The 25,621-nt window shown below is 43.7% G+C and overlaps 2 protein-coding genes across 3 annotated transcripts in view; one reads left to right on the top strand and one right to left on the bottom strand.

Moving 5' to 3' along the window:
* LOC115152886 (fatty acid synthase) overlaps positions 1-5,899 on the bottom strand; it is a 39,474-nt gene extending 33,575 nt beyond the window's left edge. The window contains exon 1 of the mRNA XM_029697790.1: positions 5,604-5,899. The gene's annotated coding sequence lies outside the window, so the exon portion shown is untranslated. The remainder of the gene's footprint in view (positions 1-5,603) is intronic.
* Positions 5,900-6,085: 186 nt separating this feature from the next.
* The window catches only part of LOC115152887 (monocarboxylate transporter 4), a 79,689-nt gene continuing 60,153 nt past the window's right edge, over positions 6,086-25,621 (top strand). For both annotated transcript variants that reach the window (XM_029697795.1, XM_029697791.1), the window contains exon 1: positions 6,086-6,363. The gene's annotated coding sequence lies outside the window, so the exon portion shown is untranslated. The remainder of the gene's footprint in view (positions 6,364-25,621) is intronic.

The following is a 25,621-nucleotide window of genomic DNA, read 5'->3' as shown; positions in this document are numbered from 1 at the left end:
GAAGTTTTTTCTTTCAGTGAAATACGGAACCGTTCCGTATTTTATCTAACAGGTGGCATCCCTAAGTCTAAATATTCCTGTTACATTGCAAAACCTTCAATGTTATGTCATAATTACGTAAAATTCTGGCAAATTAGTTCGCAACGAGCCAGGCGGCCCAAACTGTTGCATATACCCTGACTGCGTGCAATGAATGCAAGATAAGTGACACAATTTCATGTTAGCAGGCAATATTAACTAAATATGCCGGTTTAAAAAGATATACTTGTGTATTGGTTTTAAAGAAAGGCATTGATGTTTATGGTTAGGTACATTGGTGCAACGACAGTGCTTTTTTCGCAAATGCGCTTGTTAAATCAAGACCCGTTTGTCAAAGTAGGCTGTGATTCAATGAGAAATTAACAGGCACCGCATCGATTATATGCAACGCAGGACACGTTAGATAAACTAGTAATATCATCAACCATGTGTAGTTAACTAGTGATTATGTTAAGATTGATAGTTTTTTATAAGATAAGTTTAATGCTAGCTAGCAACTTACCTTGGCTTCTTGCTGCCCTCGCGTAACAGGTAGTCAGCCTGCCATGCAGGCTCCTCGTGGAGTGCAATGTAAGGCAGGTGGTTAGAGCATTGGACTAGTAACCGGAAGGTTGCAAAAACGAATCCCCGAATCCCCCCTGAACAAGGCAGTTAACCCCAGTTCCTAGGCCGTCATTGAAAATAAGAACGTGTTCTTAATCTGACTTGCCTAGTTAAATAAAGGTGTAAAAAAAAAAATGTATATATATATACACAAAAAAAACAAAAAAATATTAAAGTTCGGCAAATCGGTGGCCAAAAATACCGATTACCGATTGTTATGAAAACTTGAAATCGGCCCTAATTAAATCGGTCCACCTCTAATATATATCACACACACAAAAGTATGTGGACACCCTTTCAAATTAGTGGATTGGGGGGGGGGGCCAACTCCATATTAATGCCAATGATTTTGAAATGAGATGTTCGACGGGCAGGTGTCCACATACTTTTAGTCATGTAGTGTATTATCCACTCCTACTGGCGTGGAAACGGCCAACAGTACAAAGCGGTGCTGTCATTCAAATGTGATGTGGCTAGGCCTACATTCTGCTAGAAGCCTAGGGCACATGGTCACGTAAAAACAGAGCTAGGAGAAGATTAATAGGAACCAGTCAAACTCATACAGATAGAGGTTAGGGCTACTATAAATAGTAATTTCAGGGTTATAAATAGAGCAGCTGTGTTACTGCTGACCCTCGGACAAATGCCTGCATATCTCGCACATCTGCACATCTCACGCTGTTATTGGCTGAAGTCAGCTTCCTGTGAGCTGTGGTCATGTATCAGTAAGAGTATCAGGATGACATAGCAATCAGCCAATAGCCGTGCGAGATGCAGTGCGATATGAACACCTTCCGATATGAACACCTTCCTAATATTGAGTTGCGCATAACCCCCACCCATTGTGCCCTCAGAGCAGCCTCAATTTGTCAGGGCATGTACTCTACAAGGTGTTGAAAGCCTTCCACAGGGATACTGGCCCATGTTCCTTCCCACAGTTGTGTCAAGTTGGCTGGATGTCCTTCCTTTGGTGGACCAGTCTTGATAGACAAAGGAAACTGTTGAGCATGAAAAACCAAGCAGCGTTACAGTTCTTGGCAAATAACGGTGCTCCTGGTACCTACTACCATACCCCGTTCAAAGGCAATTTAATATTTTGTCTTGCCCCGTCACCCTCTGAATGGCACACATACACAATCCATGTCTCAATTGTCTCAATTGTCTCTAGTGGTTAGAGTGTTGGACTAGTAACTGGAAGGTTGCAAGATCAAATCCCCGAGCTGACAAGGTAAAAATCTGTCGTTCTGCCCCTGAACAAGGCAGTTAACCCGTTTTTCCTAGGCCGTCAGTGAAAACAAGAATTTGTTCTTAAACTGACTTGCCTAGTTAAAAAAAAGGCTTAAAAACCTCTCTTATCTACACTGATTGAAGTGGATTTAAGTGACATCAATAAGGGATCATAGCTTTCATCTGGTCAGTCTGCCATAGACAGTTTTGTGTAGACTGTGTATAGTGTAATATAGGCGTATAGTGTAATTGTTGTTTATAGATGTGTTGTTTAATGATTCGTTGGACAGGTCGTCAATGTAAATAAGAATTTGTTCTTAACTGATTTGCCTGTAAAAAAAATAAAAGGTGAAATTAACTTTAAAAAATAACTTGTTTAGGAGGATTCAAATGAAATGAACTAGGCCTAAGCTAGTCTCTTTAGAAAATAGTTGACCGGCTTTCAAAGGGCTAATAGCAGCCAAAATGGACACACATTCCTACACACAGGTCTGAGAACTGCATTGCATGGGAACCTATTCAACTCTTGCCAAGGCACTGGGTCCCTTACTCTCACACCTCAGAGAGAACGAGACGGAGAGAGACAGAGGAGAGCAAGCAAAAGAAAATAGGGGATAATTAGAAGGGGATGAGTGAAAGATGGAATGTTTTTTCCACTCCTTTGTTACTATGTATAGCAGGGTTCCCCAAAAAAGTATTTTTTTTATTATTGGACATAACGGACTAAAAACAGCAGGAAGTCAGCTCCAGGTGATTTTAACTTTGGAAATCATTTCCCAAATAGTCATCCGCATAATAGAGAGAGACACAAATCGTATACTAATGTAAGCAAGGTTTGAAATGATTGTTTAAGTCAAACATTATCTGTTTGTAGACTGCAAATTGACTGTAAGAAGCCAAAATTATTTGTAATTATGTTCCAGCCCCCCAATCATTCCCTCAAGAAAAAAATTGGCCTGCGGGCGAATCTAGTTGATGATCCCTGATGTATAGGCTGTGTGTGTGTGTGTGTGTGTGTGTGTGTGTGTGTGTGTGTGTGTGTGTGTGTGTGCGCGCACCTTAGCGCCATGCTAACAGCTCAGTAAAGACCACTGCTGTATTAGCCGATTACCTGTCTATCACAATAGACAGACAAGTAGGCTAATCAAGATCCAACGGACGAGAGAAGGCTAAACAAGAAGCTGTAGGTGAACAGTTGCTTGAAGAAGAGGCCTTGAGCTTGAAGAAAAGAGGCCTGTTGAACACGTCTTTCCCATTTCGTTCAGAGAACCAACCTTCTCACTAATAATAGGCTACACTCTAAACAGCAGTATAAACACCTCCTCCTGATCACCCTTCCTGCCAGAGGGATGGGTAGGAGCAGGTTTGGAAATAGCTTACAGGGATTAAGGTGGATTATCATCTACCTGACCTGGATCACATCACTGTGAGGCAGGGCCTTGATTGATTACATGTGTTGGATATAGGCCTAGCTGAGGCAACACAATAACAACTACAGTGGCACCATGCCATAGATAACACCGCACACAGCTTTCCCTTGTGGGTGTGTCTCTCTCTCTCTGTCTCCCGTCCCTTGGTGCTTCCGTCTCTTTCTCCCTCTGTCTCGGTCTCCCTTCTTTTCCCTCTCTCCCGCTGTCTCTCTATCGTTTTTCTCTGTCTGCCGCAGTCTCACTCCGTCCTCCACAGCCATGTTGTTTAATTTAACAACTCAATTGATGAGGGAGTGACATGCTACAGACCAACATCTGTACAGGAAAATAATATTGGTGTTCTTGTACGGATGACAATGAATCTGTATGGATGACAATCTATCAAAAATACAATGTGTTCAAATCTAGGCCATATACCTTGTGTAATAGTTTCACCCGTCTCAAATAGGCTGCTTTGCATGATGTACTGTGGTCTCTACCTTCTTGCCCTTTGTGCTGTTGTCTGTGCCCAATAATGTTTGTTCCATGTTTTGTGCTGCTACCATGTTGTGCTGCTACCATGTTGTGTTGCTACCATGTTGTTGTCGTCATGTTGCTGCCTTGCTATGTTGTTGTCTTAGGTCTCCCTTTATGTAATGTTGTCCCTTGTCGTGATGTGTGTTTTGTCCTATATTTATATGTTATTCTAATTTTTTTAAATCCCAGCCCCCAGTCCCCGCAGGAGGTCTTTTGCCTTTTGGTAGGCCGTCATTGTAAATAAGAATTTGTTCTTAACTGACTTCCCTAGTTAAATAGGTTAAATAAAAATAGCGGTACACGACTTGACTCAACTTGTCACTTAAGCTGTATATTAAAACACCTGAAAAACACAGGGAGGGTAATACAGAGAAACATGACTAATTCCACTATAGATATAGACTACATCTCTCAAGGCCAGGACATTTCATCCTGTGCCTAGAATACCGGTCTCAGCGGGAGGGCTAAAGACCACTGCATGTCATCAGTCTGCAAATGCCATGTAACATGAACATCTTGAGAAACACCCAACATATCGGCTGGTAGGACAGAGCTCTGTTGGTGATTTGTCCAGCTAGGTCACATGTGGAAAGGTTGCTTGACACACACTTGCAGCATGGTAAATTCCACACCTAGGCTTTAGAATGGGCATTCTCTTGCCTCTCACCAGTCCAGCTCCAGTCCAGCTCCTGTCCAGCTCCTTCACTCAGTGAGAGTATAGAGAGCGAGGGTACTGGGATGGGTAGCCTCACCAAACATTGGTATCCATTTCTGATATTTGTCTGTGTGTTGCTCTGTATTCATCTGCAGTTAGATTTGGCCATCTTTTTTCAATGGCTTAGGCACAAAACTCAGATTCATACTAGACCCTTGTGGACTTATTAAGTAAAAGTTCAGAAGCTGACAGGGGTGGAAGTTGACAGTGAAAGTGATTGTGTTCAGAGACACGGATAGCTACGCTGAGTTTTACAATATGACTCATCGCGTGATTACAGTAAGAGGGTGAGAAAACTATCATGCTCAGCTCCCACCAGACTAGATGTCAAACATGCAAACAAATTGAACCAGAATTGGATCAGAAAGGCTAGCATCAGCAAAAAGGCTCTCACAAGGTAGGCAATAGGCATCCAACTCAACACCATCCCAGGCAGCACCACAGCTGGAGAAAAAAACCGAAAGACATTTTCTTGAATTATTAATGACCCTTTTATGTACAGTAGGCCTAGACAATCACTGGGCCTTAGCGCTCCTCCACGACTACTCAGACAAGACCTGTTAACTACGCAGCCTGTTACTGTAGCTCGTGCTGCTACCAAATTCACACCAGGGCCAGACACGCTAACAACCCTCTAGCAAGCAGAAAGACCAGGGCATCAGTGAATAGTAGTTGATTACAACGTGCTAACTTGGCATCCAGGCAGTGATGACTACATGTTTTATTATTGAGCAAGAGAGACAACTGCTAGCCTAGCCCTAGCAGAGGTTGCCGCATCACCTGGAGTCATATTGGCTTTAACTTGAGATGGTAATCCTCGCTAAAACGTCGCCATCTCTGGGAATTAATCAGCTAGCTATTAGAACTCTAAAATGCATGAACATTGTAGCGAGGAAGTGTGTAGCTGATAATAACCAGCTAAGTGAAATCGAGGAAATCCAGTTCGAGTTCGTTGATGTTTATTTCTACTGTGCCGGTCATCATGGGCATCTCACCGGCTATCGTGATGAAGAAGCTAGAGCAAGCTAACATCGGTAAAGCATTGAAATTCTCGCAATATCAGAACAACTTACCTGTAGTTAGGTGTTTTAATATCCGTAGAAAACACCAAAGGGATTGCGAAATGTTAGTGAGGAAACGGTTAGCAAAATGTTCCTCGAAAATCCCTTATCTTCCGTCGGTGAGAGTGCGCTTGCCTGTGTCGGTGTGTGTCGCTGCTTCCGTTCCCTGCCAAGCCCTTCTAATTTCTCTCGCTTCTATGAATCCCTTTCTCTATTTCATTTAAATGTGTGACATGCTCTCCCCGGCCACGCCACATGGGCTGACAGCTTCCCTGGGCTGTTCAGTCCAATGAGAAACGAGGCAGGACTGCCAGTCTCAGCCAGTGATGGGGTGATTCGCTGAACGCCTCTGTGGATTCGGGAGAAAAAAACGGAAGAGACAGGATGGCAAGGTTACTGTAGTTCATTCGGGTAGCACTGGATGGATCATCTGAGTACACCGGTAACCCAGCTCAGGTTTCCCCGCCCTTTTATATTGGTAAAACCCAAAACCAAGTTCAAGTTCATCACTCAAGTTCAAAGCGTAGAACCATCACTTACCTGAGTTGTGTTCAGATTTCACTCTGATTGAACAATAACTCATTTCGAAATCTGGCAGAAAGGAGGACACATGCGGTTGCAAAAGTCCATGGACTTTGGGAAACACATATTTGACAATCTTGATCAATTAGATTTTTCCCCCTTTTTATTCAGAATGTGTATGATTTTTTTGCAATGCAATTTATTGGAGATGGATATACCATTAAAGAATGGTGGATTTAGCCCAGACCAGGTAAATATTGTTCCCCTAACCTATTAATCATCAATGAGTAAATCAATGTATTCTTTACAGTATATGTAATGTATTTGGAAATCTACTAGCGCAGATTAGGCCAATACTATGTTTAATATCATTAGTAACAATTGTATGGTCAGCTGTGGTTGACATTGTACAAATTATATATCAAAGCATGTGTTCGGTCACCTGGTCGAATTTAGGGAGTCATATATATATATATATATATAACATTCACTTTTTAATCATTGAAACATTGTATTCCCATTGTTACTCGTGAACAGAGGGATAATAATTTATTTTTATGGAAGCAAAGTATTCAGAGGCTTTTGTATTGTTTAACAAGAGGTTTGGTAACTATCTATAATGGCTTTCATGAATAATCCATTATAAAATGTTTATAATTGCTTATAATGCTTTATACATTAAAATGTAAATGTCCATGAATTGTAATAGGAGGAGTAAAAATTGTAATGAATAACTGAATACGTATTTATTTTGTAGTTTATAAAATAGTTTATTAATGCTTATTCATGTACGTTTTCATATAGTGTTACTGGAAGTTTTAACCAAAGTCAGTAGGCCACTGACATTCTGTAGGTTGAACTGGAGCAACCACATCAACACACCTGAAACGGGTTATTGTGGTGAAGGTACAGTTAGCGCTGACAAACGTGGTAGTCAGTTCACACCCAAACCCTGACAGCTGTGATCATAGGGTGCGTTTGTAAATTCACTCTGGCTATCTACTCCGGTTTCAAAACACTCTCGTCTGGGTGTGCCAGATCGCAGAATAACTGATTCATTTACGAACGCTCAACACCCGTTGAATATGGCCGGTGTCAGTAAACGTCGGCAATAAAAAGCGTAATTAAATTGTTGCCAGCAGCACAGTTACAGTCACCAACGCTCTGGATAACATTAAAACAGCTCTGCTAGGGCGAGTAATGGTCAGAGTGAGGTGATCTTTCATTTGTGTCTGGAAGTAGCTAGCAAGCTAGCCAACGTTAGCCAGTTAGCTTGGGTGCTTGACTGCTGTTGTGTGGTCAGAACGCTCGGATCAACCCCACTCCTCGGCCAGAGCGGCCAGTGTGCCCTCTGAATTTACGAAATACCTCTGGCACTCCAGAGTCGAATTGACGAATGCACCCAATAGTTAGTTGTGATATTTTATAGATGTGAAAATGAACCAATCACAGAGCAGGGGTGTATGGGTGTGAGGGAATTGCTAGGAGATAGGGTGATGTGATGACAGTGAGGGGAGGAGCTTGTTGCCAGGGCAGCAAGGATGGTGATGTAATCAGAAACGTTGCCTGACTGTTGGGGTTACTAGAGTTCAATGGTGAAAATGGCATGTGAAGGATGGTAGATGTCGAGGAAAACTGTACTAGTCTTTTTTTAACTTATTTATTGACCTAAATACTAACCAAGATAACCTGAAGACAACATGTAGAAAAATGCACATAATGTGTTATTATCATATTCATATTTCATAAGGTACCTTTTTATGTCAAAATTGTATCAATACTGGTTGTGTCACACAAACATTCCAGAAAATGTAAAAATGTTATTAATGTTTTATTGAAAAAAAATCCCTAGTTCATGATTTGTTATGAAATCAACACAGATATCAACACCTGTTCAGGACCTGTACAACAAGACCACAAAACACTAGATTTGTCATAATGAGAGAAAAACATGAAAAAGGCACACAAAATAGTGCTTTTCAATGTGAGCATCAGGGACAGGAAATACAATATAAACTTCAATGAATCCTCTACTTCCTGAGGTGTAAGGCCAGGTGGACCCCTGGCCTAAGCAGTGAGCGGGTAGTAACTGTATGTACCTAACCTGGGTGACAGACTGGTTCTGCTGTCAGAAACACTCCCCTGGTGGCCTTGCCAAGACATTACCTTCTGCACCAGCCTCTGATATTACTTTAGCACTCTAACTTACAGTACAGAAATCACTAGGTATTTACATGTAATTTCTACCTACTAAGTACGTTGGTATTCATTCAATCAAGCACCACTAGGCATCATTTGGTAACAGGTACTAACAGTTACTGATTGTGTTGAATTCTGTTAGCCTACCAGAATGGATCCATCAGTCTTTTATATTGTACTGGGCAGCACTGAAAACATCTGTGGGGATGAGGCCTAAGTGACTGCCACTGACAATGGCCGCAGTGCAGAGAGCCTACATGGCTGGGTAGAGACAGAGCTGACATTGTGCCTGTCTGAATGTCTCTCGACAGCACAGAGAGGCAGAGGTTTATCACACCACCATCTCCATTATCTTTATACTACTGTACAACACCTTTGTTAGCAATCTCTTCTCCTGACAGTACTACATACTTTCCAGGGCCACCCATACGTAAAATGTATGCACGCATGACTGTAAGTTGCTTTGGATAAAAGCGTCTGCTAAATGGCACATATTCATTAGTAAGTAAGTGTTAGTAACAATCTCATTCAACTCTCAACTTTATGAACGTTACTTATCTATATTGACACTTTGACAATCCATCAAACAAGCAAAGCGTCAATACAGGATTAAGATTGAATCCTACTACACAGGCTCTGACGTTCGTTGGATGCGGCAGGGCTTGAAAACTACTACGGACTACAAAGGGAAACTCAAACGCGAGTTGCACAGTGACGTGAGCCTACCAGAAGAGCTAAATGCCTTTTATGCTCGCTTTGAGGCAAGCAACACTGAAGCAGGCACGAGAGCACCAGCTGTTCTGGATGACTGAGTGATAACGCTCTCGGTAGCCGATGTGTAACGTTCGTCGTTCAAGGTAGACCAAGGTACAGCGTGAGTTGAGTTAGCTAGCCCCATCCCCTCCTAGCCCATCCCCTCCTAGCCCCATCCTCCCCAGCCCCAGAGTATCTTCTTCTCAACGTTTACTCAGCATAATGTGGAAACTATTGGCAGTCTACTGCTGGGCTAACTGTGAAGCAATGCCTCTGATCTGAAAGATGGACACACTGTGTTGGATGACCTTCACTACTGTCTGTGACCTGTTGCAGTGGCTGTTGCTGAGGCATTAGAGCCAGGCTATCAGTCAGCACTTCTTCCAGCAGGCAGTAGCTGTGTGTGCCAGCCAGGCCTGACCAATGCCCTGAGCTCTGCAAACAACACCAGTGTCAACAGAGCCAGTCCTAAACCATGAGTGGCTCCACTGTCCACTGATTGAGAAACTGTTCCCAGTGCAGAACAGTCCCTGGTCAGAGCCTTCACCCTGTCACCTCTGTGATCTGGCCCCAGACACAAGGTTATGTTCCAAATGGCGCCCTATTCCCCATGTATTGCACTCATTTTGTCCAGGGCCCATATGACTCTGGTCAAAAGTAGTGCACTATATAGGGAAAAGGGTGCCATTTTGGACAGACACAAGGCCACCAGTTGGGCAACCTGCCTCCTCCTCTGTGGCCAGACTGCCACACTGTCTTTACTTATACCTCAGCTATGTGAAATTATAAACACTATTATTATCTCATACAAAGAGCCTTACGGTCTGTGGTCTTGTTAATACATACTGATGTACATGGCAGATGTCACTAACCTTGGTGTGTGTGTGTATGGGTGTGTGTGTGTGTTGTGACAGAGTAATAATAGACTTCCTGTGCCAGATAATCTGCTAAGTGCTAAATGCCCAATAGAATGCAGACACACAAGTTGTTTTATAATGGTGTGACTCACAGAGTACCCCCAGAGAGAGAAAAAGAGAGAGAAAGAGAGGGCAGGGATTGATATAAAGGGTTACTCTATTGCCTGGGCCAAGTGAGATTGCCCTAAGGGCAGGTGATTTTCTTTTTTTTAAGTCAAGAATTCCAGGAGCCTAAATCATATCTTTTTGGTTCTGATCTTACTGGTTCCTCCCCATTGTTTAAGTGAAAGACAGACAATTAATGGAATTCATGGTTGTCAGGCAAGTTGAGCCTGCTCTGGGAATTTATTTTACTGATAACAACCAATATACTAAGAATTCCAGTAGTGATCTTTCTGATTCCACCCCTATATGTAGGCACTTCTGCTTGTAAATAGCTAATTAAGATTTTTGGGCAAGTGATAATAATCTTTGGGCAAACAAAAAAATACTTCTGACTTGCCCAATGGGCAAATGCTTTTCAGACTTTAATGTCAATCCATGAAAGAAAGAAAGAAAGGAAGAGTTAAAGAAAGAAAGTGAGAGAGATCTCACCTCTCTCAGAGCAGCTCTCCCGGGGTGTGAGTATGGAGGGGCTGAGGTCTCGATCCAGTATTTGCCACATCTCCCTCAGTGACCTCTCCGTAGCCACTGACAACAGCAGCAGAGGACCCGATGGGTTGGAAGGGGGTCATGACCCGAGGTCCAGCCGCAGGGAACTCTGTGATTGGCTGAGAGAAGGAGGACGGGTGTCCTCCTTAGTGCTAGGACACTGAGGAAGAGAGGAGAGAAAGAAGTGAAGATAAAGTGTTGAGAAAACATTTTGCCCAGAATGTTGAAGCTGAGTATGATTTCAGAGCAATGTTTCCCCTATTGCTAAAGTTAATAAGCCTTTATAGCCCAGACATCAACTCTGTATTTTCATCAAGTGAGTTGAGAGGCCTAGCTCTTGAATCATTGGTCCTCAAGTCAGGTGGTAGGTAGTATCAGACAGTGTAGACAGATATTACTATTGTTACCTCGTCTGTCTTTTTCCTTGTGCTGCTGGCCCCAGGGGTTGGTGACCCTGTCTCTGTCTCCGCTGTCACTCTCTGAGAAGAGAGTCCTCACCAATTTAGGACCCCCCTTTCTCTGCTTTCTGTGGGCATACTGCAGTTCCTGTAAAGGAACTCGGCTTACTGCAGTTCCTAGAGAAAAGCGTGTCTTACTACAGTTCCTAGAGAAAAACGTGTCTTACTACAGTTCCTGGAGAGAAACGTGGCTTACTACAGTTCCTGGAGAGAAACGTGACTTACTACAGTTCCTGGAGAGAAACGTGGCTTACTACAGTTCCTGGAGAGAAACGTGGCTTACTACAGTTCCTGGAGAGAAACGTGGCTTACTACAGTTCCTGGAGAGAAACGTGGCTTATTGCAGTTCCTGGAGAGAAACGTGGCTTGCTGCAGTTCCTGGAGAGAAACGTGGCTTGCTGCAGTTCCTGGAGAGAAACGTGGATTACTACAGTTCCTGGAGAGAAACGTGGCTTGCTGCAGTTCCTGGAGAGAAACGTGGCTTACTGCAGTTCCTGGAGAGAAACGTGGCTTATTGCAGTTCCTGGAGAGAAACGTGGCTTGCTGCAGTTCCTGGAGAGAAACGTGGCTTATTGCAGTTCCTGGAGAGAAACGTGGCTTGCTGCAGTTCCTGGAGAGAAACGTGGCTTGCTGCAGTTCCTGGAGAGAAACGTGGCTTGCTGCAGTTCCTGGAGAGAAACGTGGCTTGCTGCAGTTCCTGGAGAGAAACGTGGCTTGCTGCAGTTCCTGGAGAGAAACGTGGCTTGCTGCAGTTCCTGGAGAGAAACGTGGCTTGCTGCAGTTCCTGGAGAAAAACGTGGCTTACTGCAGTTTCTGGAGAGAAACGTGGCTTACTGCAGTTCCTGGAGAGAAACGTGGCTTACTGCAGTTCCTGGAGAGAAACGTGGCTTACTGCAGTTCCTGGAGAGAAACGATCCCTCTGATGGTCACACAGAGTACTGCACTACATTATGAGTCCTAACTTGAGATATGACAATGTCACTTTCTCACTGCCGTCTCGTTGACATCAAGGGGTAAGAGGTCAAACGTTAGGGGTCAGAGGTGAGAAGTCAGACTTGTGTGTTGAGCTGGTACCGCAGTTGTTCCAGGAAAGAGAGTCAACCTTGCTGGTGCTGGGTGTCTCTGGATGGGTCTCTCTCTGGCTCCATAGACACTGGGGCCAGGGAGGGGTTGGGAGCAGACTGGAGAACAGAGAGAGAGAGAGAGAGAGAGAGAGAGAGAGAGAGAGAGATAAAAGTGTGAGAAAATAGAATGGAGAGGTGTGTGTGTGTGTAGGGGTGTGTGTGTGTGTGTGTGCGCATGTGTGAGTGTGTGTGTGTGTGTGTGTGTGTTGGGGTGTGTGTGTGCGCATGTGTGAGAGGAGGCATCCAGGGTGTTTGTATTTTTCCCCCGGCCCCTGGGGCTGCGTGGGATCTTTGCTGAATCCCCCATAATCCCGCAGAGCAGCGGGGATCAGGGTGCCCGGCGGGGTGGTAGAACAACACAGGGGAGAATACTTCCTGTCCTAACTGTCAACACTACCACACTACCCCATCAATCACAACACAGCTGGACCACCCCACCCGACCAATCCCAACACAGCTGGACCACACCACCCAACCAATCACAACTTGACCATAACACCCGACAAATCACAACACAGCTTTTTAAAATTAGCTAACACAACGTGCCATTGGAACACAGGAGTGATGGTTGCTGATAATGTAGATATTCCATAAAAAATCTGCCGTTTCCAGCTACAATAGTCATTTACAACATTAAAAATGTCTGTACTGTATTTCTGATCAATTGATGATATTTTAAATGGACAAAAAATGTTACTTTTCTTTCAAAAACAAGGACATTTCTAAGTGACCCCAAACTTTTGAACGGTAGTATATAGTGGGAGTGGGATAGAAATGTTGGAGCCCTTGCCTCAGACCCTGCGCAGGTCTGAGAGGGCCAGCAGGCCTCCAGAAAGATTGAATATTCAGTGGTGATGTTTAACGGACCAAAGACTGACTCATTGAGCTGTTGGGGTTTGTTTTGATATTTTCACTATTGACTATTTTGAAAAACGGTATTTGGTATTTGTGAATTGACATTGCTTGTTGATGAAATGTGTGTTATATATATATATATATATTATTTTTACAAACACACATTTCAATAACAAGCAATGTCAATTCATAATTGCCTTTTTTAAGAGTCTCGCACCTTTTTCAGCTGTTCCGTTACTTTTATGATATAGCGGACTAGAGGTTATATGTATGTTTGTAATATACAGTTGAAGTCGGAAGTTTACATACACCTTAGCTAAATACATTTCAACTCAGTTTTCACAATTCCTGACATTTAATCCTAGTAAAAATTCCCTGTTTTAAGTCATTTAGGATCACCACTTTATTTTAAGAATGTGAAATGTTAGAATAATAGTATAAAGAATGATTTATTTCAGCTTTTATTTCTTTCATCACATTCCCCAGTGGTCAGAAGTTTACATACACTCAATTAGTATTTGGTAGCGTTGCCTTTAAATTGTTTAACTTGGGTCAAACGTTTCGGGTAGCCTTCCACAAGCTTCCCACAATAAGTTGGGTGAATTTTGGCCCATTCCTCCTGACAGAGCTGGTGTAACTGAGTCAGGTTTTTAGGCCTCCTTGCTCGCACATGCTTTTTCAGTTCTGCCCACAAATTTTCTATATGATTGAGGTCAGGGCTTTGTGATGGCCACTCCAATACCTGGACTTTGTTGTCCTTAAGCCATTTTGCCACAACTTTGGAAGTATGCTTGGGGTCATTGTCCATTTGCAAGACCCATTTGCGACCAAGCTTTAACTTCCTGACTGATGTCTTGAAATGCTGCTTCAATACATCCACATAATTTTCCTCCCTTATGATGCCATCTATTTTGTGAAGTGCATCAGTCCCACCTGCAGCAAAGCACCCCCACAACATGATGCTGCCACCCCCGTGCTTCACGGTTGGGATGGTGTTCTTCGGCTTGCAAGCCTCCCCCTTTTTCCTCCAAACATAACGATGGTCATTATGGCCCAGCAGTTCTATTTTTGTTTCATCAGACCAGAGGACATTTCTCAAAAAAGTACGATCTTTGTCCCAATGTGCAGTTGCAAACCGTAGTCTGGCTTTTTTATGGCGGTTTTGGAGCAGTGGCTTCTTCCTTGCTGAGCGGCCTTTCAGGTTATGTCGATATAGGACTCGTTTTACTGGGAATATAGATACTTTTGTACTTGTTTCCTCCATCTTCACAAGGTCATTTGCTGTTGTTCTGGGATTGAATTGCACTTTTCACACCAAAGTACTTTCATCTCTAGGAGACAGAACGCATCTCTTTCTTGAGCAGTATGACGGCTGCGTGGTCCCATGGTGTTTAAACTTGTGTACTATTGTTTGTACAGATGAATGTGGTACCTTCAGGCGTTTGGAAATTGCTCCCAAGGATGAACCAGACTTGTGGAGGTCTACAATTTATTTTCTGAGGTCTTGGCTGATTTCTTTTGATTTTCCCATGATGTCAAGCAAAGAGGCACTGAGTTTGAAGGTAGGACTTGAAATACATCCACAGGTACACCTCCAATTGACTCAAATTATGTCAATTAGCCTATCAGAAGCTTCTAAAGCCATGACACAATTGTCTGGAATTTTCCAAGCTGTTTAAAGGCACAGTCAACTTAGTGTATGCAAACTTCTGACCCACTGGAATTGTGATACAGTGAATTATAAGTGAAATAATCTGTCTGTAAACAATTGTTGGAAAAATGACTTGTGTCATGCACAAAGTAGATGTCCTAACCGACTTGCCAAAACTATAGTTTGTTAACAATAAGTGTGTGGAGTGGTTGAAAAACGAGTTTTAATGACTCCAACCTAAGTGTACGTAAACTTCCGACTTCAACTGTATATATATTTTAAAAACATACACATTTCATCAATAAGCAATGTCAATTCACAAATACCAATTCATCCCTGTTTCAAAATAGTCAATAGTGAAAATATCAAAACAAACCCCAACAGCTCAATGAGTCAGTCTTTGGTCCATTAAACATCACCACTGAATATTCAATCTTTCTGGAGGCCTGCTGGCCCTCTCAGACCTGCGCAGGGTCTGAGGCAAGGGGTCCGACGTTTCTGTCCCACTCCCAGTACCTTCTGCCACATCCCCACTTGTTCTTGTTTCTTTTTTCTGTGTCCAGTGGCAGTATGTCTCTGTCCTGTGTTCTCAAAAGGTTTTGTCTATTGCGCCGATACACAGCCCCGTCTTATGTCCTGAATGTATATGACCGAGGCGGACCCTCCTCCCATACAGTAGCCTTTCTATCCCATGAATCCAGACCCTCCGAATTCAAACCAAATCCTGAGCTGCTAACGGTGACAACACTATCAGTTTTGTCCTAGAGTTTTTGTCTTGCCTTCAGCTGTAGGGCTCTGTTCTTCACAGCTAATGGGCAGTCATTCAGGCAGAAACTGGGCAACCTGGAACGTAACTTGCGTCCCATTAAGATTTCTGCAGGTGACCTGCCACATTCCAAGGGCGCTGCTCTGTAAGACAATAAAGCCAAGTATGGATCAGTCCCACTGTGTGTTGCCTTTTAGATTTTTTAATAACTTGTTTATTAACACTCTTCAGAGGACAAATATCTTTTTTTTACAGCTTTTTTGCTACATATACATAGATTTTACATGTCCATTTGACATACATGGTACTTTTATATAAAGCAGTCACATAACAATAATACATTACCAAACATTAGCTCTTTAATCTCAACCCTCAGCCACTCTCAGCCCATCCCACCTATCACTATAAAACACCCTCGTTTGATGTCCATGTGCCACACACTTTTCAATTGTGCTGTGATGTTTTACAAAATGTTTGAATCTTTCTAATCGTATAGTATCCACAGATTGTGAGCTAAAGATGAAAACCTTTCCTAATAGTATTATTATATTATTTATTGACTGGCTATGGCTTTCCAGATCGCCCAACACTGCTATTTGTAAGGTTAATTTTAAATGCATGTTGTGATTTTTTAAACCATTCCTGAACCTGTGACCAGAAAAAAGCTACATAGGGGCAATACCAGAATAAATGATCTGTTGATTCTGTCTCTTCGCAGCAAAATCTACAGAGCTGAGATTGTTGTACGCCCCATATATTGTTCTGTTGGTTCATAAACCATGTGCCATGTAATTATTGCCTTTTTTAAGAGTCTCTTCACAATTTGTACACCTTTTTCAGTCTTTGTGTTACTTGTAGGATATACAGGACTAGAGGTTATATGTCTGAACTCATAATGCTCTGCAAACATCTCAAACCCACTGCAAGCAAACTGAGGTGCACTATTAGAAACCACCACTAGGGGAATCCCATGCCTAGCAAAACATGATTTAAAGTGCAAAATGACAGTCTTTGCTGTTGTGCTGGACAAGAGTGCAATTTCAGGGTAATTTGACAAGTAGTCGATAGTCATCAAATAGTCCTTACCATTGCAGTGAAACAAGTCAACTCCAACCTTCTTCCAGGCTGTGGTGGGTACCTCTCCCATAGCCATGAGCTCCTTGGGCTGTCTATAATGAAATTTGAGACATGTATCACAATTTCCCACCATTTTCTCAATGTCAGAATTTATATTTGGTCAATCAGCTCCCAGATGTCCTTCATGCACACTCTGTAGCATCTCCTGACGCATTGAAGTAGGTATCACCATTCTCTTGTTCTTCAACATCACTCCATTGACAGCTCTGCCCTTAGTGGGAAGTACTGCTTACAAGAGCCTTTTGCCAGCCATTTTCCAGATTCTGGATCACTTTGCAAAGAATGGGATCTGTTGTGGTCTCTTAAGCTATTCTCATTAGCTGCTGCTCAGAAACAGGAAGTGACTCCCTGGCCATATTCACATGCAAGACAACCTCCTCCTCCATAGACTCCTGACTGAGGCTGATTTGGGACACCCACTGGTGGAGCCCTTGAGAGGGCATCTGCTACCACTAAAGTTGACCCAGGCACATAAATTAGAACAAAATCATTCAAATTTCATGTCATTCAGATTTTTTTGAGAGATTGGAATACGGGGTTCATGGTCTGTTTCTAGAATCACCTTTGGAAAGCCATAAATGTAACAGTGAAACTTCTCACAATCAATCCTAGGCACTCCTTTTCTATTTGAGCATAACGCTTCTCAGCATCAGTCAAAGGAAGGGCCGCATAATCCACAGGCTTCCACATACCTTGATGCTCCTGAAACAGCACTGGTCCAATGCCATCTTTGGAGGTGTCCGTGGACAGTAGGCCTGTCAGGTTCTAAAAAAGTTAGCACTGGCTCTTCAGCCAAAATGTTCTTTACGTTGTTCCACTCTCTTTCATGTTCTCTGTTCCATGAGAACTCTGTCTTGTCCTGAAGAAGTGTCCTTAAGTTCACTGTTTTAGCTGACAGGTTTGATACAAACTTCCCCAAATAATGAACCATACCCAAAACACGCTGAATACATTTCCTATCTGTAGGATTAGCCATCTCCCTCACCGCTTTGACCTTGGCATGATCAGGCTGCACACCCTCCGAGGACAGTTTATCCCCAAGAAATGTGATTTCCTTCACACAGAACTGACATTTAGCCCGAGTTAGCATCAAACCATGCTTCTGTACCCTCTGCAGAGTCTTTTCCAGGCACTCATTGTGTTCCTGAATAGTGGACCCCCAGACCACACAATCCTCCACATACACTCAAACTAACTCTAACCACTCAATGACCCTTTCCATGGCCTTGGGAAAGAGCTCAGGGGCAGATCTTATGCCAAAAGGTAACCTCTTAAAGGAATATCTTCCAAAGGGGGTATTGACTCTACAAAGCTTGGTGCTGGCTGCATCCAACTTGGAGAAATAGTGTGCACCAGCCATTTCACACACTATCTCCTCCCTCTTGGGAATCTGAAAATGCTCCCTTTTGATACATTTATTAAGGTCCTTGGGGTCCATTCAGACTCTCAGAACTCCATTCCTTTTCCAAACACACACCATGGAATTGACCCAGTCTGTTGGCTCCTCTGTTTTCACGATCACATTGAGTTTCACCATTCTTCCCAACTCCTTCTTTAGATCCTTCTGTAGTGGCACCGGAACTCTGGGTGGTGCATGAATCACTGGCTTGGCATTCTCTGTGAGAGTAATAGAGTGAATGAGAGACACTCCTCCAAATCCTGTGAACACATCTGAATATCTTTGAGCAATCTCCTCACCATTTTAATTACTTGTCAACCGTTTAACACTGTGCAGCCAGTCCAAGTCATTAATGGTGTACACTTGCTTAGCAAGTCCCAACAACTCACATTCTGTTTCCCCCAAAAGAGAATCACGCCCCTCTGGTACTATGACAAACATAAGTGTGTGGCTTCTTGTTTTCCACTTTACAGTTAGTGAATACAAACCTTTAGTCTCAATTGCTTGGCCATTGTACGCTTTGAGAGCCACAGCCCTTGCATGATGAATGGTTTGTGCTTTAGCTCATGAAAATCCATCATATTGAGTAGGTTGGCTTTAGCGCCTGTATCCAGCTTGAAGGTCAAACTTGTACCACTGTCCACGAATGGTACAACCCAGTGGTCACTAGCTACAGTACGGACCTGTGATGGTTCTTGCCTGTCCTCCATGCAATCCACAGTGCCCACAAACAAATCACTTTGTTCATTCTCCTCCATTTCAATGGTGTGAACATTTTGTCTCCACTACTTGTCCTATGCTAAACAAATCTTTTCAAAATGATCTTTCCCTTGTACTTGTTGCAACATTTTCCAAAGGCAGGACACTTCCTGGCCTGGTGCCACACCTGTTACAATTATATTGCTTGTGGCTCCTTTGATCAGTCATTTTGCTTGTGGCTCCTTTGCTCATAGCGCCCCCTTGTGTCGTAGTCTACAAAAGCAACTGCTGCACTTTCCACCTCCCTAGCAGTGTTTACTGGTGTGGAGCTAAGGGTTTTAATATGCAATTGTGCCAGCTCATTCGCCTGACATATTTTTACTGCAGTGTTCAAATTTAACTCACTTTCATGCAGCAATCTTTCTCTAACTCTGGAGTCACTTATACCAAACACAAATTGATCTCGAAGCATAGATGAGGTTAGGTCTACAAAATTACACGTCTGTGCTTTTAATTTCAAATCTGTAAGAAAGACGTCAAACATTTCACCTGGCTGTTGAATACAACAGCAAAACAAATAATGTAAAAAAAAGGAAGATGTATTGATGTGGTTCTGAGTGATGGTTTACGACACTCTTTTACGACACCTACGGTATATACAGTTCAAGTTGGAAGTTTACATACACTTAGGTTGGAGTCATTTAAACTCGTTTTTCAACCACTCCACAAAGTTCTTGATAACAAACTATAGTTCTGGCAAGTCAGTTAGGACATCTACTTTGTGCATGACACAAGTCATTTCTCCAACAATTGATTACAGACAGATTATTTCACTTATAATTCACTGTATCACAATTCCAGTGGGTCAGAAGTTTACATACACTAAGTTGACTGTGCCTTTAAACTGCTTGGACAATTCCAGAGAATGATGTCATGGCTTTAGAAGCTTCTGATAGGCTAATTGACATAACTTGAGTCAATTGGAGGTGTACCTGTGGATGTATTTCAAGGCCTACCTTCAAACTACGAGCCTATTCACTTGACTTCATGGGAAAATCAAAAGAAATCAGCCAAGACCTCAGATTTCTTTTTTAGACCTCCACAAGTCTGGTTCATCCTTGGGAGCAATTTCCAAATGCCGAAGGTACCACGTTCATCTGTACAGACAATAGTGCACAAGTTTAAACACAATGGGACAACGCAGCCGTCATACAGCTCAGGAAGGAGACACGTTCTGTGTCCTAGAGATGAACGTACTTTGGTGCAAAAAGTGCAAATCAATCCCAGAACAACAGCAAAGGACTTTGTGAAGATGCTGGAGGAAACAGGTACACAAGTATCTATATCCACAGTAAAACGAGTCCTATATCGACATAACCTGAAAGGCCGCTCAGCAAGGAAGAAGCCACTGCTCCAAAACAGCCATAAAAAAGCCAGACTATGGTTTGCAACTACACATTGGGACAAAGACTGTACTTTTTGAGAAATGTCCTCTGGTCTGATGAAACAAAAACAGAACTGTTGGGCCACAATGACCATCGTTATGTTTGGAGGAAAAAGGGGGACGCTTGCAAGCCGAAGAACACCATCCGAACCGTGAAGCACGGGGGTGGCAGCATCATGTTGTGGGGGTGCTTTGCTGTAGGTGGGACTGGTGCACTTCACAAAATAGATGGCATCATAAGGGAGGAAAATTATGTGGATATATTGAAGCAACATTTCAGGACATCAGTCAGGAAGTTAAAGCTTGGTCGCAAATGGGTCTTCCAAATGGACAATGACCCCAAGCATACTTCCAAAGTTGTGGCAAAATGGCTTAAGGACAACAAAGTCCAGGTATTGGAGTGGCCGTCACAAAGGCCCTGACCTCAATCCTATAGAAAATCTGTGGGCAGAACTGAAAAAGCCTGTGCGAGCAAGGAGGCCTACAAACCTGACTCAGTTACACCAGCTCTGTCAGGAGGAATGGGTTAAAATTCACCTAACTTATTGTGAAACGAAACAGACTAAACTTTTTAGTCCTTTAAAAACCTGCTTCATGTAACATATTGTTTGTTATAGCTTGAAAAATAAACAAATGTGATTCTGGGTCAACATACGACTGCTTGTTTCCAACATGAATATGGACAGTGGATGCAACAGACACAGCAACACCATGGAACATATTCTCCACCAACACTGTGTGTTTAGAATCCTCCTCTATGTCTACCACTTCACAAACAATGGGATCCCTTCTGCTGGCTGAGATGGTTTACCTCTTCACAGACAATGGGATCCCTTCTGCTGGCTGAGATGGTTTACCTCTTTACAGACAATGGGATCCCTTCTGCTGGCTGAGATGGTTTACCTTTTCACAGACAATGGGATCCCTTCTGCTGGCTGAGATGGTTTACCTCTTCACAGACAATGGGATCCCTTCTGCTGGCTGAGATGGTTTACCTCTTCACAGACAATGGGATCCCTTCTGCTGGCTGAGATGGTTTACCTTTTCACAGACAATGGGATCCCTTCTGCTGGCTGAGATGGTTTACCTCTTTACAGACGATGGGATTCCTTCTGCTGGCTGAGATGGTTTACCGCTTCACAAACGATGGGATCCCTTCTGCTGGCTGAGATGGTTTACCTTTTCACAGACGATGGGAACCCTTCTGCTGGCTGAGATGGTTTCCCTCTTCACAGACAATGGGATCCCTTCTGCTGGCTGAGATGGTTTACCTTTTCACAGACAATGGGATCCCTTCTGCTGGCTGAGATGGTTTACCTCTTTACAGACGATGGGATCCCTTCTGCTGGCGATGTCCATCTTCAGTGCAGACACCTGTACACAACAACAATTTGTGTCATGGCAGTGTAAAGTCAGTTAGTACAAGCAGACAATAACCTGACCTCAAATCTCATTATTAGAGTGTTCTGACAGAGGATTCCAGTAAAGTTTTTATTAAAACGGCAAAAACATTTTGTTGCTATTTACATGCATTGACTCTTGTTTAAAATGTATGTGGTTGTTTAGGGTTGATTAAAAGTCTTATGTTTGAGCCTTACCTGGTTACCCAGGGCGACAGTGTTCAGGATGCTTTCTTTCTGGTACTCCTCTTTCTCTTGCCTCACTTCCTCCAGCTCCATCTCCACAGCAACCAGACACCAACATAGTCCTGTCTCCTCAGATGGCCAGCTCCTCTTCTGATTGGCCAGCTCCAGACGCAGCTCCTCCCCCTGGGGAGAGAGGGTTTGCGGGTGGATAATGGCTACTAATACTGTTTTGAAGTCCTTCATTAATAGCCTAAACATATACCAGTGCCTGCAGTTTAACTTAAAGAAGGGCTGGATTTGGGATGAAGAGAGTCCTGTTGCATGAGTGATGCCAGGGCAGCCTCCAGGTGAGTTACCCTGACTGGAGAGAGTCAGTACCTGTTGCATGAGCGAGGCCAGGGCAGCCTCCAGGTGAGTTACCCTGACTGGAGAGAGTCAGTACCTGTTGCATGAGCGAGGCCAGGGCAGCCTCCAGGTGAGTTACCCTGACTGGAGAGAGTCAGTACCTGTTGCATGAGCGAGGCCAGGGCAGCCTCCAGGTGAGTTACCCTGACTGGAGAGAGTCAGTACCTGTTGCATGAGCGAGGCCAGGGCAGCCTCCAGGTGAGTTACCCTGACTGGAGAGAGTCAGTACCTGTTGCATGAGCGAGGCCAGGGCAGCCTCCAGGTGAGTTACCCTGACTGGAGAGAGTCAGTACCTGTTGCATGAGCGAGGCCAGGGCAGCCTCCAGGTGAGTTACCCTGACTGGAGAGAGTCAGTACCTGTTACATGAGCGAGGCCAGGGCAGCCTCCAGGTGAGTTACCCTGACTGGAGAGAGTCAGTACCTGTTACATGAGCGAGGCCAGGGCAGCCTCCAGATTAGCTAGCCCGAGCTGTAGCGTTGGCCACCTTCTCCACTCACAGACCACCTGCAGAAAACACCATGTAGACAATGGCTATGAGTTGTATGTTGTTGTTGTTTTTTATACTTACAACACCAAGACAAATTCCTATCGTCATTGATGAATAGAAATAACACGTATTTTACATAGCAGGAGACTGAAACGCGAGTCACCACCATTCTCAGATCTCTAGTCATAACTTGATAAAGTGTGCCAAGTGACACCATTATCTCTGTCCTAGTACCACTATATAGTATACTATTGAAATGTCTCATTGAGGGAGCGGATGTGGTTCTGGAGGTATGCGTTGACGGAGTCGATGGGGGTGAGTGTGGTTGCCGGGAGAATGATAGCAGTGTTGAGTGGTCTGGTGGCGCCCTCTAGTGGTCGTCTATGCGCCAGCACCTGGCCTTCAGCTCTGCTACCTCTTCTTCTAGAACCTGGGTGTACTCTGGCGTACCTGCCGCTGATAAACACAGAGAGAACACACACACACACACACACACAGGTTACTCAGACATGTGTGTGACCGTGTCATGATTATATTACTACCCTTCTCTATATGCTAGAGGTTGAGGGTTATGCCTCCACAGCCAGTCCATTACTAGCTAGCTGTAACCATAAATACTCATATTACATTTTAACTGTCTGTTTGTGTACATTAATACCCTCCTTACAGGTCGGCACTTGGCTGTGTGAAGGGTTAGTGTTGACACCTGTTGGCCTGGGCTTTAGGCTAGTTAGGGTCTATCAGCAGAATGAGAGGGTAGTAGCGGAAGCATGTGATAGTGATGGTTTTAAGGGTTCTGGTAGGGTGCGCGTGGTTCTTGTGGCGGGAGGTGATTGGAATGGGGGCTGGTGATGGATGGGGTTAGGGATACAGCATGCATGGTAGATTTGTTTGTGGTGCAGGAGGGGAGGGGATGGGAGGGGGTGTCGGTGTGAGCGAACACAGAGTAAGCAGTGAGAAATGCTAGTGATGACATTTCTTGGGCTGGTGCTTTAGGAATCTGTCAACAGGTTGGTGTTGAGGTGTGGGTTGATCCAAGACTGTCTGGAACTTCTAGGGGTTGTGAGTAAACAGTGTTTATACCTGGCAGTGCAGCGCTGTCAGTGGGCTTGGCTGTGCAGCGCTGTCAGTGGGCTAGGCTGTGCAGCGCTGTCAGTGGGCTAGGCTGTGGAGCGCTGTCAGTGGGCTAGGCTGTGGAGCGCTGTCAGTGGGCTAGGCTGTGCAGCGCTGTCAGTGGGCTAGGCTGTGGAGCGCTGTCAGTGGGCTAGGCTGTGGAGCGCTGTCAGTGGGCTAGGCTGTGCAGCGCTGTCAGTGGGCTAGGCTGTGCAGCGCTGTCAGTGGACTAGGCTGTGCAGCGCTGTCAGTGGGCTTGGCTGTGCAGCGCTGTCAGTGGGCTAGGCTGAGCTCTGTGCTGGAGGTCCTTTATGCCAAGAGTGTGCAAAGCTGCCATCAAGGAAACTTTGAGGAATCTCAAATCTAAATATATATTTTGACAGATTTTTTGGTTAATACATGATTCCATATGAGTTATTTCATAGTTTTGATGTCTTCACTATTATTCTACAATGTAGAAAATAGTAAAAATAAAGACAAACCCTGGAATGAGTAGGTGTGTCCAAACTTTGGACTGGTACTGTAAATATACAGTTGAAGTCGGAAGTTTACATACACCTTAGCTAAATACATTTAAACTCCGTTTTTCACAATTCCTGACATTTAATCCTAGTAAAAATTGTTTTAAGTCAGTTAGGATCACCACTTTATTTTAAGAATGTGAAATGTTAGAATTATAGTATAAAGAATGATTTATTTTAGCTTTTATTTCTTTCATCACATTCCCAGAAGTTTACATACACTCAATTAGTATTTGGTAGTGTTGCCTTTAAATTGTTTAACTTGGGTCAAACGTTTCAGGTAGCCTTCCACAAGCTTCCCACAATAAGTTGGGTGAATTTTGGCCCATTCCTCCTGACAGAGCTGGTGTAACTAAGTCAGGTTTGTAGGCCTCCTTGCTCGCACACGCTTTTCAGTTCTGCCCACAAATGTTCTATATGATTGAGGTCAGGGCTTTGTGATGGCCACTCCAATACCTTAAGCCATTTTGCCACAACTTTGGAAGTATGCTTGGGGTCATTGTCCATTTGGAAGACCCATTTGCGACCAAGCTTTAACTTCCTGACTGATGTCTTGAGATGTTGCTTCAATATATCCACATAATTGTCCTTCCTCATGAAGCCATCTATTTTGTGAAGTGCACCAGTCCCACCTGCAGCAAAGCACCCCCACAACATGATGCTGCCACCCCCGTGCTTCACAGTTGGGATGGTGTTCTTCAGCTTGCAAGCCTCCCCCTTTTTCCTCCAAACATAACGATGGTCATTATGGCCAAACAGTTCTGTTTTTGTTTCATCAGACCAGAGGACATTTCTCCAAAAAGTACGATCTTTGTCTCCATGTGCAGTTGCAAACCTGGCTTTTTTATGGCGGTTTTGGAGCAGTGGCTTCTTCCTTGCTGAGCGGCCTTTCAGGTTATGTCAATATAGGACTCGTTATACTGTGGATATAGATACTTTTGTACCTGTTTCCTCCAGCATCTTCACAAGGTCATTTGCTGTTGTTCTGGGATTGATTTGCACTTTTCACACCAAAGTACAGAACGGGTCTCCTTTCTGAGCAGTATGACGGCTGCGTGGTCCCATGGTTTTAATACTTGCCAACTATTGTTTGTACAGATGAACGTGGTACTTTCAGGCATTTGGAAATTGTTCCAATGATGAACCAGACTTGTGGAGGTCTACAATTTTTTTCTGAGGTCTTGGCTGATTTCTTTTGATTTTCCTGTGATGTGAAGCAAAGAGGCACTGAGTTTGAAGGTAGGCCTTGAAAGACATCCACAGGTACACCTCCAATTGACTCAAATGATGTAATTTAGCCTATCAGAAGCTTCTAAAGCCATGATATTTCCAAGCAGTTTAA

The sequence above is a fragment of the Salmo trutta genome, chromosome 18 (assembly GCF_901001165.1).
Source record: "Salmo trutta chromosome 18, fSalTru1.1, whole genome shotgun sequence".
Taxonomy (NCBI): Eukaryota; Metazoa; Chordata; class Actinopteri; order Salmoniformes; family Salmonidae; genus Salmo; species Salmo trutta.
This window is presented reverse-complemented; position numbering and strand designations above follow the sequence as displayed.